Consider the following 13580-nt stretch of genomic DNA (forward strand, 5'->3'; position numbering starts at 1 on the left):
TGCAGAGGACTTCACAGGGGGTTCTCAAGGCAGTAGGTATTCCCATCCATTCCATGGCAACTTCACTCCCACTTGACCCCGCGAGACCTTCTCTAGGACCTACTTTATCCATTGTCTCTATATTGAAGTGTTTTCAACCATTCTTTCCTGTCTGGCTCACTTTCAATATTTTTTTAATGTGGACCTTTATTTAAGTCTTTATTAAGTTTGTTACAAAATTACTTCTGTCTTCTACAGTTGTTTTTCTTTTGGTCTAGAGGCATGTGGAATCTTAGTTCTCTAACCAGGGACTGATTCCACACTCCCCGCATTGGAAGGTGAAATCTTAACCACTGGACCATCAGGGAAGTCCCTCTGACTCATTTTCTACATTCTAAAAACATGCTGTGCATCTTTCCCCAGTATAAATACTCAGTACCTTGTACTACCAACATTTTAAGAGAATGGTCTGTCTTTGCTGTTGTAACTCTTTCCTGCACATTCATTACTCAAAACACAGCAACAGCACTCTTGATCCTAGGCCCTGACCAAAGTACCAATGACGCTCCCACAGCCAAATCAGTGGCCCCCATCTCACTCCTTGTGCTGATCCTGCAACATTAGATGTTGTCTAACCTATTCTTTCTGGGATATTGCACCCATAGCCAAGGTTCTCACCACCATCTCCACACTGCTATTTATCGCTGTCCTCGAACTCATCCACGAGCTCCAATCAGATCTACCTGCTGACTGGCTGTTTCTCCTCGGATGTACCATAGACATTTGGGACTCAAAACCTACATCCATGAATTTTTGCTAAATCTACTAATCCTCTTCATTCAAGTAATCAGCTGGTGACACCACCATTCATTCGGTCACTCAGACCAGGAGTTACCTGGAAGTTATCCTCATTTCCTCTCTTCATCACTTCTATAAGTCAGATTTATATTTAAACACTTTTCACTTTCAGCATTTGAGTCCATCCCCAATGCCTTCAGTAATTCACAGAAGATATGTACAACAGTACTAGCCTCTAAAACGGACTCCATGCCCCCAGCCTCAGCTGCTCCATTCCTCTCATCTTAGTCTCTCAAGGTTCTGTCCTTGGCTCTGTTCCTCTCTGGGATCATTTTCTGGACAATTTTAGACACTTTCAGAGTTGTAGTCATTATGCATTCATTGGTGGCCCCCCTATCATAATCGCTACTTCTAATCTCTATTCAGGGCTTCCCTGGTAGCTCAGCTGGTAAAGAATCCACCTGCAATGCAGGAGACCCCAGTTCAATTCCTGGGTCGGGAAGAGCCCCTGGAGAAGGGATAGGCTACCCAGTCCAGTATTTTTAGGCTTCCCTTGTGGCTCAGCTGGTAAAGAATCTGCCTGCAAGGCGGGAGACCTGGGCTCGATCCCTGGGTTGGGAGGATTCCCTGGAGAAGCGAAAGGCTACCCACTCCAGTATTCTGGCCTGGAGAATTCCATGGACTATATAGTCCATGGGGTCGCAAAGAGTCGGACATGACTGAGCAACTCTCACTTTCACTTCACTGTTTCCATCTCTGTTCAAACACCAGTATACAGTTACTATTTGTCTGGTGGATAGTCAGCATATAATAAATGTACAAAACCAGCAAATTTTCCTCCTCCAAAATGTCCTCCTCCTCCTGCATCAGTACGCGGGGTAACTGCAGCACTCTCTAATGCCTAAACTGAACTCAGTTATCTTCCTCTCAGCCTGCTCCTTCTCTTTACATTGAGGAATGCATTTCACTCTTCAGAAAAACTAGAAATCATGATCTTCAGTTCCTCCTTCTTCATCATCAGCCACCAGTCAAGAAACCCCATGGATCACAAGACTCGAACGTCTCTTTCAAATACGCTCTTATTTTTCTGTGCTGGTTTTCTATTTATTCATTTTTTTCTATTATGACAGCGATTTACATTATCTACAACTCATAATTAGAGAAAAATCCCACCAACTTGATGGACTCATCTGTTAGCATTTAGTGTATTTCTGGGTAGTTTATAATACAGCCATAATTATAAGGTACATACAATTTACACTCTATATTAGGCCAATTAGTATTTTCATTTTTCTTTGGGTTGCTATATAGACTTTAAATTATCATCTTAAAAAAATGGCTGCAATAATTAATCTAGTGAACTTTCCCACATTTATTTCACAACTTCCCTAAAACAAACTCTGTGGAGACATCTTTATAGTGATACCCTTGCTGAACCTCAATATTCACTTGGAAATTTGACAGACATTCATAAGGAAATGTCTAAAAAACAGGTGGAGCTTTCAAAGAATGATTTCTTCAGCTTATCCAAATTACAACAGGCAAAATTTGTTGTTTTTTTTTTGCATTTGTTTCAATGATGTATTGTTTTTTATTAGAAGTATAATTGATTTACAATGTTATGTGAGTTTCAGGTGTACAGCCAAGTGATTCAGTTGCCTGAATCAGATTATTTTTCATTTTACATTATTACAAGATACTGAATATAGTTCTCTGTATTATACATAAGGGGGTTTTCCAGGTGGTTCAGTGGTAAAGAATCCTCCTGCCAATGAAGGAGATGTAGGAGATATGGGTTTAACCACTGGATTAGGAAGATTCCCTGGAGAAGGAAATGGCCACCCACTCCAGTATTCTTGCCTGAAAAATCCCATGGACAGAGGAGCCTGGCAGGTTACAGTCCATGGGGCCACATACAGTCAGACATCACTGAGCACACATGTACTTATTATATGATAAATCTTTGTTGCTTATGTATTTTATGTGTAGTTTGCATCTGTTAATCCCGTACTCCTAATTTATTCCTCCCTCCCTTTCCCCTTTGGTAAGCATAATTTAGTTTTTTATGTCTATGAGTCTGTTATGCACATAGATTCATTTGTATTATTTTTGGATTCCACAATGTGTCCTACTTTGACTTACTTAACTTGGTATGATAATCTCTAGGTCCATCCATGTTGCTTCAAACGGCAATGGCTCATTCTTCTTATGGCTGAGTAATATTCCACTGGGGCTTCCCACGTGGTGCTAGTGGTAAAGAACCTGTCTGCCAATGAAGGAGACATAGGAGAGGCAGGTTCAGTCCCTGGGTGGGAAAGATCCCCTGGAGGAGGGCATGGCAACCCACTTTAGTATTCTTGCCTGGAGAATCCCATGGATAGAGGAGACTGGAGGGCTGCAGTCCATAGGATCACAAAGGGTCAGACATGATTGAAGTGACTTAGCACACACAATATTCCATTGTGTGTATATGTGTGTGTGCGCATAGGGATGTATGCTTGCACACTCATGTATATCACATATTCTTAAACCAATCATCTGTTAATGGGCACTTGGGTTGTTTCCATGTCTTGACTATTGTAAATAGTGCTGCTATGAACATCGGGGTGCATATGCTTTTTTAATTAGAGCTTTCTTCTTTTCCAGATATATACCCAGAAGTAAGATTGCTAGATCATATGATAATGGGTTGACCAGAAACTTCATCTGGGTTTTTCCGTTACATATGGAAAAACTAGAATGAACTTATTGGCCAACACAAATAGTTCTATTTTTAGGTATTTTAAGGAACCCCATACTGTTTTCCATAGTGACTGCATCAATATACATTCTCACCAGCAGTGTACAAGGGCTCCCTTGTCTCCATACCTTCTCTAGCATTTATTATTTGTAGACATTTTTATGACAGATAACAGGCAGTATTTCTTATCAGACCTTTCATATTTACCACTAGTCACCCAAAGGGTATAGTATTATTAGTAGATAATCAAATCAAACTGATTAAGAATGTTAGTACTGAGTGAACACTTAGTCCTGGTCTCATACCAGGAGTCATTTAGTCTCCCCTTATCCCAAACCACGGGCTTCCCTTATGGCCCAGCTGGCAAGGAATCCACCTACAATGTAGGAGACCTGGGTTCGACCCCTGGGTTGGGAAGATCCCCTGGAGAAGCGAAAGGTTACCCACTCCAGTATTCTGGTCTGGAAAATTCCACGAACTATACAGTCCATAGGGTCACAAATAGTTGGACACAACTGAGTGACTTTCACTTTCACTAACCCGAACCACAATAAGGGGTTTAAAAAACAGGCTCTGAAGTCAGAGACCTAAGTTCTAAACCTAATTCACTTATTTACTTAGCATGTGACTTCAATCCAATTTATTTTGCTTTCCTTGGCCTCAGCTTCCTCTTCATAACATGGTGATAACAACAGTAATTACTACACAGTGTTGTCAGGAGGATCAAGAATCAATGGATGGCATAAGCTATATGAAGTTCTTAGTCAAGTGTCTTGTGTACCACAAGTACTGAAAAGTACTGGCCATTATAATCATTTCCCAATCTTGTAGAGGAAAATTTACACTCTACCATATGTGTTCTTGTTGCTGTGGAGTTAATAAGCCTGAGCCTTGCCCTTGTTTTTCACTTTATTTAATAACACACACTTGAGTTTTCCTGCCAGTCATATTCCTTCATCCTTCATCATTGAGACATCCAACAGCCTGAGCAAACAAAGATTCCAGTTCCATTCATGGCTTATCATACCTCGCAACACCCATCAGAGAGAGCTGTAGGCACTGTAACCACTTGATTCACTGTGATGATGAAGCATAGCCTACAAAACTAACATTGAGATTGGCTCCTCTCTACACAACTTGCAAAAAGTAAAACATCCATTCAGATAATTTATTATTTTAAGATGTTACAAGAAGTTACTTTGGATTTTACCAGACTGAAAAGTGTTTTTGATTGGTATGATTGAATGCATCCATGCTTTTAACCTATGTAAACAGTGCTTTCTTTCTACTAGTTGTAAAGAAAGTTGTGAAATACTATTACTACATTTTTCTAATGAATGAGTTTCTGGTCAAGAATACCTCTGATGTTCCCTGTGTATTTATCTGATCTTTTCCTTTTTCATCATTTACTTAAACTGGTGTGTGAAAACTTACATAAGAAGAGCAAGTGAATAAAAACAAATTATAGTTAGAAGTGACCAACCTTCTTCCCCAGCCCAGCTCTCCAAATCACAAAGACTAGCTATATCTGGAAAATCTAACTTTTATGTAAAATATACCAAAACCATTTGAAATTAGGCACTATATACATATTACTTTGCTGATTAGTAACTTCTTATTGAAACATTACAAATATAACAATTAACAGACCACCCACTCGATCAGTTTAAGAAAATTTACTAGAAAGAGTTTTCAGGGTTTCATTTATAAAAAGCCAACTTTTCATTTTCTTTCTCTTTATTTTCTTTCAAACTGTTTCTGAAGTTAATTTCTTACAGTAGCTGTATATAGCCCCAAGCATTAAACAATCAAATTCAAAAGCCAAGTAAAATTGAAATAGTATCTCTATAAAATATAGTTAATAATTTAAAGGCAATATTTCACATTTCACCTTTAAGGTTGTGTATTTTTCTCCCAAGGCAACACATTTTAAAATCTTCAAGTGATCCCCATTCATGTAGTTAAGATATGACTTTATTGTTCTTAGTATTATATGAGGGAAAAAACATTTTGAGCCATTTATTAAAGGTTGAATGGAACCCAATAAAAAAATAAACCAGGAAATTTCAACTATTACCAGTGCAATTTCAGTTGTAGAGGCAGTTGATGTAAATCATTCACTACAGAGACAGTCCTCCTTCTTAGGCAAGGGCTCTCACTTTCCTTACTTTCACCCACTCTACTTATTATAACTGAACTTCCCACAGGAAAGAGAAGCTCAGAATTCAGAATTTCAGTGCATGTAAGCCAAGCTATTTTTAAAAAATAGGATTTGTCTGCAATTTTTAAAAAATATTCATTCATTTATCAACATTTGGCTGCGCTGGGTCTTTGTTGAAGCATATGAGATCTTCAGCTTCAGGATGTGAACTCTTAAATGCAACTTGTGGGGACTGTTAATAGTTCCCTGAGCAGGCATAGAACCCAGGCCCCCTGCTTTGGGAGCACAGAGTCTTAGCCACTAGACCACCAAAGAAGTTCCCCATGTAAGCCCAGGTTTTATCCATTTATCTCTTGCAGATGGCTAGGAGTGAGCTGCGTATGTTCAACATTTTTTCTTAAAGGATTCACGCCAAAGCACAGAAGTATGAGATATGTTTTGTGAAATCATAACTACTCTTATCAATGGATTTGCCCTTTCCAAAGGAACTGAGAGAAAAGTAAAGATATCAAAGTATTTAACATGAGCTAAAACAAATCCACTATATCATGCAGCAATTTTTCAGTGTTGGAGGAAAAGAGCAACAAGAGCAAAGCAACAAATGGTTCCACTTGTAAAAACATTATTATACAGGTCAGCATAATGTTAGGAAAATTATCTTACCAGCTATTTCTTTAAAAGGCACAATTTTCCTAATTATGTTTTATATCATTGTACTTTTGTTGTTTGTCATTTACCAAGCTTTTATCATGTTCATTTCAGTTCAGTTCAGTCGCTCAGTCGTGTCTGATGCTTTGCGACCCCATGGACTGCTGCACTCCAGGCCTCCCTGCCCATCACCAACTCTTGGAGTTCACTCAAACTCACGTCCAGTGAGTCGGTGATGCCATCCAATCATCTCATCCTCTGTTGTCCCCTTCTCCTCCTGCCTTCAATCTTTCCCAGCAACAGGGTCTTTTCAAATGAGTCAGTTCTTCACACCAGGTGGCCAAAGTATTAGAGTTTCAGCTTCAGCATCAGTTCTTCCAATGAATATTCAGGACTGATTTCCTTGAGGATGGATGAGTTGCATCTCCTTGCAGTCCAAGGGACTCTCAAGAATCTTCTCCAACACCGCAGTTCAAAAGCATCAATTGTTCGGTGCTCAGCTTTCATTATAGTCCAACTTTCATATCCATACATGACTACTGGAAAAACCATAGCTTTGACTAGACGGACCTTTTTTGGCAAAGTAATGTCTCTGCTTTTTAATACGCTGTCTAGGTTGGCCGTATCTTTTCTTCCAAGGAGCAAGTGTCTTTTAATTTCATGTTTGCAGTCACCGTCTGCAGTGATTTGGGAGCCCCCCAAAATAATGTCTGTCACTGTTTCCACGGTTTCCCCATCTATTTCCCATGAAGTGATGGGACCAGATCCCATGATTTAGTTTTCTGAATGTTGAGTTTTAAGCCAACTGTTTCACTCTCCTCTTTCACTCTCATCAAGAGGGTTTTTAGTTCCTCTTCACTTTCTGCCATAAGAGTGGTATCATCTGCATATATGAGGTTATTGATATTTCTCCCCACAATCTTGATTCCAGCTTGTGCTTAATCTACCCCAGCATTTCCCATGATGTACTCTGCATATAAGTTAAATAAGCAGGGTGACAATACTTGATGTACTCCTTTCCCGATTTGGGGAAGGAGTACTCCTTCAATACTTGAAGTACTCCTTCCCAGTCTGTTGTTCCATGTTCAGTTCTACCTGCTGCTTCCTGACCTGCATACAGATTTCTCAAGAGGCAGGATAGGTGATCTGGTATTCCCATCTCTCTAAGAATTTTCCACAGTTTATTGCGATCCACACAGTCAAAGGCTTTGGCATAGTCAATAAAGCAGAAATAGATGTTTATTTCTGAAATTCTCTTGCTTTCTCTATGATTTAACAAATGTTGGCAATTTGATCTCTGTTTCCTCTGCCTTTTCTAAATCCAGATTGAACATCTGGAAGTTCACAGTTCATGTACTGTTGAAGCCTGGCTTGGAGAATTTTGAGCATTACTTTGCTAGCATGTGATAAGTGCAATTGTGCAGTAGTTTGATCATTCTTTGGCATTGTTTTTCTTTGGGTTTTGAATGAAAACTGATCTTTTCCAGTCCTGTGGCCACTGCTGAGTTTTCCAAATTTGCTGGCATATTGAGTGCAGCACTTTCACAGCATCATCTTTCAGGATTTGAAATAGGTCAGCTGGAATTCCATCACCTCCACTAGCTTTTATCATAGTGATGCTTCCTAAGGCCCACTTGATTTCGCATTCCAGGATGTCTGGCTCTAGGTGAGTTATCACACCATTGATTATCTGGGTCGTGAAGATCTTTTTTGTATAGTTCTTCTGTGTATTCTTGCCACCTCTTCTTAATATCTTCTGCTTCTGTTAGGTCCATACAATTTCTACCCTTTATCGTGCCCATCTTTGCATGAAATGTTCCCTTGTATCTCTAATTTTCTTGAAGAGATCTCTAGTCTTTCCCATTCTGTTTTTTCCCTCCATTCCATTTTCGGAGGGATCTTCCAAATCCAGGGATTTAACCTGGGTCTCCTGCATTGCAGGCAGATTGTTTAATGTCTGAGCCACCAGTAAGCACATTAAAAAGCAGTAAGCACATTAAGTCCCACAAAAGCTATATGAAATAGTATCATTACACTCATTTTACATTTTTTTAAAAACATGAAATACACTGCCAGAGATCATTCAGGGTTTAAACACACACAATTAACCACCATGGTGAGTTGATCACGTTTTTTTCTTATCTTTTCATGCTAAAAGTAGCTACTATATATATGGTGCTAAGTGTCCGGTTATTATTCATCAAATAATATTACTATGACCTATTCTTTAATCATTTTGTGTCAAATAAATGCTGTCCGACTTCCCTTTGGAATTTTTTAAGTGAAGATTTGTTTTGCTTTTCCTGTTTTGTGTTTGTTCTAGTAAACATTTTGTTTAGGCTCTTCTGGGGGCAAAATTACTTGTTAGAGCACTGAAAAGTTCTTTGATAGGTTTTTTCCTCATTTCTTAAGTATCTTCAACAAGCATTCAGAAAATATACTATAAAAGATGCAAACAACATCATCAACAACAAAAGTTTTCTAGGCTTATCCATACTTTCCAAGCTTCCCACCTCTATATCTGTATCTCAAAACCTTTTTTTTTTTAATTATATATTTATTTTTGGCTGTGCTAAGTCTTCATTGCAGCATGTAGGCTTTCTCTAGTTGTGGCAAGTGGAGGCTACTCTCCTGTTTCAGTGTGCAGGCTTCTCATTACAGTAGCTTCTCTTGTTGCAGAGCACAAGCTCTAGGCACATGGGATTCAGTAGTTGTGGCACAGAGGCTTAGCTGCCTCAGGGCATGTGGACTCGCCCCAGACCAAGGGCCGAACCAGCACCCCTTGCACTGCAAAGTGAATTCTTAACTAGACTGAATTTACTTTTCACTCTTGAATTACACGACCAAGCCTCCTTATACATGGAATACTCTAATAATCTCTTCACTAGTCTGCCTAATATGTCTTGAGGACAGTGAAAAAGTTGGCTTAAAACTCAACATTCAGAAAACGAAGATCATGGCATCTGGTCCCATCACTTCATGGCAAATAGATGGGGAAACAGTGGAAACAGTAACAGACTTTATTTTGGGGGGCTCCAAAATCACTGCAGATGGTGACTGCAGCCATGAAATTAAAAGACACTTGCTCCTTGGAAGAAAAGATACGGCCAACCTAGACAGCATATTCAAAAGGAGAGACGCTACTTTGCCAAAAAAGGTCCATCTAGTCAAAGCTATGGTTTTTCCAATAGTCATGTATGGATGTGAAAGTTGGACTATAAACAAAGCTGAGTGCTGAAGAATTGATGCTTTTGAACTGTGGTGTTGGAGAAGACTCTTGAGAACCCCTTAGACTGCAAGAAGATCCAACAAGTCCATCCTAAAGGAAATCAGACCTCAATATTCTTTGGAAGGACTGAAGCTGAGGCTGAAACTCCAATACTTTGGCCACCTGATGTGAACACATGACTTATCTGAAAAGACCCTGATTCTGGGAAAGATTGAAGGGAGGAGGAAAAAGGGGCCACAGAGGATGAGATGGTTGGATGGCATCACCGACTCAATGGACATGAGTTTGAATAAATTCTGAGAGTTGGTGATGGCCAGGGAGGCCTGGTGTGCTGCAGTCCAAGGGGTTACAAAGAGTCAGACACGACTGAGTGACTGAACTAAACTGAACTAAACTGAGTATGTCTTTATGCACCTCTGGTTAGTCCTGAATATCTCTATCAGGGTAATTGTTCTAAAACATTAGTTAAGTTGATATGACTCAACAGAAAAACAAAGTCTGATTTGAAAATGGTGAGAGGAGCTTAAGAGACATTTTTCCAAAGAAGACATGAGTAGATTCCCAATAGGCACGTGAAAAGATGTCAGCATCACTAATTATTAGGGAAATGCAAACCAAAACACAGTGAGATATCACTTACACCTGTTAGAATGGCTATGATCAAAAATGAAAGAAACAATAAGTGTTAATTAGGATGTGGAGAAAAGGGAACCCTACAACATTCAGAAAACGAAGATCATGGCATCCAGTCCCATCACTCCATGGGAAATAGATGGGGAAAAAGTAGAAACAGTGTCAGACTTTATTTTTGGGGGCTCCAAAATCACTGCAGATGGTGATTGCAGCCATGAAATTAAAAGACGCTTACTCCTTGGAAGGAAAGTTATGACCAACCTAGATAGTATATTTAAAAGCAGAGACATTACTTTGCCGACTAAGGTCCATCTAGTCAAGGCTATGGTTTTTCCTGTGGTCATGTATGGATGTGAGAGTTGGACTGTGAAGAAGGCTGAGTGTCGAAGAATTGATGCTTTTGAACTGTGATATTGGAGAAGACTCTTGAGAGTCTCTTGGACTGCAAGGAGATCCAACCAGTCCATTCTGAAAGAGATCAACCCTGGAATTTCTTTGGAAGGAATGATGCTGAAGCTGAAACTCCAGTAGTTTGGCCACCTCATGGGAAGAGTTGACTCATTGGAAAAGACTCTGATGCTGGGAGGGATTGGGGGCAGGAGGAGAAGGGGACGACCGAGGATGAGATGGCTGGATGGCATCACTGACTCGATGGACGTGAGTCTGAGTGAACTCCGGGAGATGGTGATGGACAGAGAGGCCTGGTGTCCTGCGATTCATGGGGTCGCAAAGAGTCGGCCATGACCGAGTGACTGAACTGAACTGAACTGATACACTCTTGGTGGGACTATAAATTAGCATAGCTACTATAGAAAGTAGTACAGAGATTCCTCAAAAAATTAACAACAGAACTATCATATTATCCAGCAATTCCACCTCTGGGTATTTATCCAAAGAATTCAAAAATGCTAATGCAATAAGATATATGCACCCCCATGTTCATTTAGGCATTATACAAAACAGCAAGATTTGTAAAGAACCTCAGTGCCTATCAATGGATGACTGAATAAAGAAGAGGTGGAAGATATACACAGTGGAATACTACTTAGCCGTGACAAAATGAAATCTTGCCACTTCTGACGACATGGATGGAACTTGAGGGTATTAGGCTAAATGAAATAAGTCAGATGGAGAAAGGCAAATACTGTATGCTCTCACTCATATGTGGAAAAAAAATGTCAATGAACAAACCAAACAAAAACAAACATGTAGATACAAAGAACAGAGTAGTGATTACCAGAGAGGAAGGTACAGAGGGGAGGGCAAAATGGGTAAAAGGATGAACTGTATGGTAAGGGATGGAAACCAAATCTGGGGGAGGTGAGCATACTGTAGGGTATATAGAAGTAGAAATACAATGTTGTACACATGAAACTCACATTATAAACCAATGTTGTGCTGTGCTGTGCTTAGTCACTCAGTCCTGTCCAACTCTTTGTGACCCCATGGACTATAGCCTGCCTGGATCGTCTGGCAAGAATACTGGAGTGGGTTACCATGTCCAACTCCAGGGATAAACCAATGTTCAGTTCAGTTCAGTCACTCAGTCGTGTCCGACTATTTGTGACCCCATGAATCGCAGCACGCCAGGCCTCCCTGTCCATCACCATCTCCCGGAGTTCACTCAGACTCACGTCCATCGAGTCAGTGATGCCATCCAGCCATCTCATCCTCGGTCGTCCCCTTCTCCTCCTGCCCCCAATCCCTCCCAGCATCAGGGTCTTTTCCAATGAGTCAACTCTTTACTTGAGGTGGCCAAAGTACTGGAACTTCTGCTTCAGCATCATTCCTTCCAAAGAAATCCCAGGGTTGATCTCCTTCAGAATGGACTGGTTGGATCTCCTTACAGTCCAAGGGACTCTCAAGAGTCTTCTCCAGCACCACAGTTCAAAAGCATCAATTCTTCAGCGCTCAGCCTTCTTCACAGTACCAACTCTCACATCCATACATGACCACAGGAAAAACCATAGCCTTGACTAGATGGACCTTAGTTGGCAAAGTAATGTCTCTGCTTTTGAATATACTATCTAGGTTAGTCATAACTTTTCTTCCAAGCAGTAAGCGTCTTTTAATTTCATGGCTGCAATCACCATCTGCAGTGATTTTGGAGCCCAAAAAATAAGGCCTGACACTGCTTCCACTGTTTCCCCATCTATTTCCCATGAAGTGATGGGACCAGATGCCATGATCTTTGTTTTCTGAATGTTGAGCTTTAAGCCAACTTTTTCACTCTCCACTTTCACTTTCATCAAGAGGCTTCTTAGTTCCTCTTCACTTTCTGCCATAAGGGTGGTGTCATCTGCCTATCTGAGGTTATTGATATTTCTCCTGGCAATCTTGATTCCAGCTTGTGTTTCTTCCAGTCCAGCGTTTCTCATGATGGACTCTGCATAGAAGTTAAATAAGCAGGGTGACAATACACAGCCTTGACGTACTCCTTTTCCTATTTGGACCAGTCTGTTGTTCCATGTCCACTTCTAACTGTTGCTTCCTGACCTGTATACAGATTTCTCAAGAGGCAAGTCAGGTGGTCTGGTATTCCCATCTCTTTCAGAATTTTCCACAGTTTATTGTGATCCACACAGTCAAAGGCTTTGGCATAGTCAATAAAGCAGAAATAGATGTTTTTCTGGAACTCTCTTGCTTTTTCCATGATCCAGCAGATGTTGGCAATTTGATCTCTGGTTCCTCTGCCTTTTCTAAAACCAGCTTGAACATCTGGAAGTTCATGATTCATATATTGCTGAAGCCTGGCTTGGAGAATTTTGAGCATTACTTTACTAGCCTGTGAGATGAGTGCAGTTGTGTGGTAGTTTGAGCATTCTTTAGCATTGCCTTTCTTTGGGATTGAAATGAAAACTGACCTTTTCCAGTCCTGTGGCCACTGCTGAGTTTTCCAAATTTGCTGGCATATTGAGTGCAGCACTTGCACAGCATCATCTTTCAGGATTTGAAATAGCTCAACTGGAATTCCATCACCTCCACTAGCTTTGTTCATAGTGATGCTTCCTAAGGCCCGCTTGACTTCACATTCCAGGATGTCTGGCTCTAGACGAGTGATCATACCATCATGATTATCTTGGTCGTGAAGCTCTTTGTTGTACAGTTCTTCTGTGTATTCTTGCCACCTCTTCTTAATATCGTCTGCTTCTGTTAGGCCCATACCATTTCTGTCCTTTATCGAGCCCATCTTTGCATGAAACGTTCCCTTGGTATCTCTAATTTTCTTGAAGAGATCTCTAGTCTTTCCCATTCTGTTGTTTTCCTCCATTTCTTTGCATTGATCGCTGAAGAAGGCTTTCTTATCTCTTCTTGCTGTGCTTTGGAACTCTGCATTCAGATGCTTATATCTTTCATTTTCTCCTTTGTTTTTTGCCTCTCTTCTTTTCACA

This window comes from Budorcas taxicolor, chromosome 5, assembly GCF_023091745.1.
Source record: "Budorcas taxicolor isolate Tak-1 chromosome 5, Takin1.1, whole genome shotgun sequence".
In the NCBI taxonomy this organism is placed as follows: Eukaryota; Metazoa; Chordata; class Mammalia; order Artiodactyla; family Bovidae; genus Budorcas; species Budorcas taxicolor.